Source organism: Trichoplusia ni, chromosome 20 (genome assembly GCF_003590095.1).
Source record: "Trichoplusia ni isolate ovarian cell line Hi5 chromosome 20, tn1, whole genome shotgun sequence".
NCBI classification, from domain to species: domain Eukaryota; kingdom Metazoa; phylum Arthropoda; class Insecta; order Lepidoptera; family Noctuidae; genus Trichoplusia; species Trichoplusia ni.
In genome coordinates this window covers 4,388,730-4,391,563 of record NC_039497.1, presented here as the reverse complement: position 1 = coordinate 4,391,563, position 2,834 = coordinate 4,388,730, and the positions used below count along the sequence as shown (strand labels likewise).

Sequence of the window (2,834 nt, the reverse complement as noted above, 5' to 3'; positions counted from 1 at the left end):
GGCATGACGTCACTGACGTGTGTTTTGTTTGAAATCGCAAAACCTTTATCCAAGTAAGCACAAGTCATTTAAGAGGAAATGAATTTGTAGCGGTTTTTTTAGCTTTTGTGAATTTTAAGTTTGTTTGTTTGAACGCTCTGATCTCAGAAATTCTCAAAGGATCTTTTTTGAAAATCATAATGTTACTTAATTTCATTCAATATCTTAGGGAGTGATTCCCTTTATGTTTGAACATAAATCTGCAGAAAAATAATAAAAACTACCAATGTATTGAAATTATTTTCAACTTTCATTTCCCACAGTAAAAATGGACGAAGTCGCGTACATATTTAATTAGGTACTATTTTTTATGCGACCCATAAAGAAAACGAAATAAACGAGTGACTGTAAATTACAATTTCAAGTGTCAAAATGTATAAATTAGGGTTATATAATGAGTGAGTGAGCGGCTGACTGTGAATGACAACAGTATCGCAATGCGAGCCGTTTCTAGTTTCATAGAAGGTCGCAGTTCTAACCTAACCTAACAGTAAACTTCAGTCGTAACTGGAGGCTCGCCCTGTCCTTTGACAGACAGACAGAGACACTTTCGCATGTATAATATTTGTGAGTATGGATTTCAGTAAAAGTTTACACGCAGACCACGTTGTGGGCAGCAGCTAGTTATAATTAATCATCTCGCATGTAATTTTGCCGATTTTGGTTTGAAGCTGGCACAATATCTAAATTGTCATTACACGGCACTGGCAAAACGTGATGAAAATATACGACACAAAGAAACATATTTTGCATACAGTTTATAGAATAATATTAATTACTGATTAATGAATAAACATCACGAAACATTGACAAAATATCAAAAAGGAGGCATGTGTGGAAAACGATATATGGCCCGTGTGGGGATCGAACCCACGACCTTCGTACTGTAAGCACGACGCTCTCTCAACTGAGCTAACGGGCCGTGGTGGACATATTTCAAATTACCGACTACAAGGCGGAGAAAATCAATAAAACCAGTCTTCGAAACTCTTTTGAGATAATCAGTATAATAGTTTTAAAAAACACGCTTTTTATAGAAAACCGGACTAAAAAATTAATTTAAATTAAGAAAATAGTGTTAAAAAAATTTATTTTTTACTTTTTAGTTTGGCTTATTTATAATAGCTTGTTTTTTTTTAATTTTAAACTATTGCACGACTCATGATGCGAAGCATCAGAGAGTGCTTTACGATCGATTGTTTTTTATATAAATTAACAAAAATCAAATTGTGGAAATTAAAAAATGGAATAATTTTATCAAATTAGTGTATTGTCATCGGTCCTCAAACACTCACAAAGTTTGAACGAAATCTGGCCGTTTAAAGTGGGTCAAAATCGCGCCCAAAGAAGTCGGTTACAAACAAACATACAGGTGAAGCTAATACAAAGCGTGTAAAAACAGCTTTTCTTGTAATCACTTTTTAGCTTTAAGGCGACGTTTAGACTAATAAATTGTCATTTTTGTGCATTGTGATACGTAAATGAACGAAAAAGTATGGAACAACCGCCTACATTTCGAATTCACAATATTCTATCTATTGCCGGCGAGTGATGGGAAATCAACCTAACTGTGATAATTACAAAAGATGAAGAACTACAAAAAGGGTTCTCTGAGAATTAGCGGAGTGTATTATGAGTTGGTTTCGAGGACATGACTGAGTTAGAGACACAGAATACGTGGGTTTGAGTTTCCAATTTTGAGGAAGTTCCGTGTAAATTGTAGATAAATACTGTACTATAGGTACATAGAATATTTTCGCTTTAACTGTGAGAGTTTTGTGTCTGTACGTCTTGAGAAGTTGTAAAATTTTGATTTGTACTTGTAACCCATTTTGCTCCCCGCACCGCTTTTTCATATAGCACCAAGGCTAAAGCAAAACAGATTTATCCTGAAATATGCATCGCCATTGGTTTCATTATACCTCGCAGCCTCTATCAACAACCCTCCTTTTATTTAACGCCATCTAGTGACATGACTCTGAATGATTGACTGGGCGAAGCGGCGAAGCGCGGCGCGCGCCCTATGAACTAATTGACGACAAAAATCTTCACTATCTGCCATTGCTTCTATCATGACATTTTTTTTGGCTTTTCTTTATCATTTTTAATTATTATTTTGAACGAATAAAATAATCATTGTAGAATAAGAACACTGACGCCCCAACCTTGCTTCTTAAACATGCGGCCTGACCAGATTTGGTGGGTTTTCGGTCCTTTAGCTCCGAGAAACCAATATAATATTAATTTCTGCTACGGAACCCGTCATGGTCGAGTCTGACTCGCATTTTATTTCTTTAGCGCCATCTGTGACAATACCACGCAACTACGATACACAACTCCTTCCATCGCAAACGTTAGTGTTGACGTGGCGTCTAGTCGCGCTCTACACCTCTAGCGAGTTAGTACAGCAATGGTGTCATAGATGGCGCTAAACTCAATAAAAATATTTTCAAAAATCGGCAAAAATGAAGAGGATTTACAAAATACAGCTATCAGAGACGCTCAGGATTTTTTCTCACTTATAGATCGGATAGATTCGCAGATACCTATGATAAAAGGAGGAATTTTATAAAAAATACAAAAAAACTGACTTCCCGTGGTTTTTAAGGTTCCGTACCTCGAATGGCATATAGCGGAACCCTTCTAGCATCAGTTTGTTGCCTTTCCGCTTGTCTGTCCGTCAAGTCCTTTTTTCGCAGAAACGCGCGGAGGTATCAAGCTGATATTTATACCGGATCCTCAGGCCTACAGTCTCCTAAAGCTGTGAAAATATTAAACTTCTAAGGCAACGCAAT

The 2,834-nt window shown here is 36.6% G+C and overlaps 1 non-coding gene across 1 annotated transcript; it reads right to left on the bottom strand.

The window, feature by feature from the left end:
* Positions 1-888: 888 nt before the first annotated feature.
* On the bottom strand, positions 889-961 carry Trnav-uac. The gene has a single exon. It is a non-coding gene; the product is annotated as a tRNA-Val (tRNA).
* Positions 962-2,834: the final 1,873 nt, after the last annotated feature.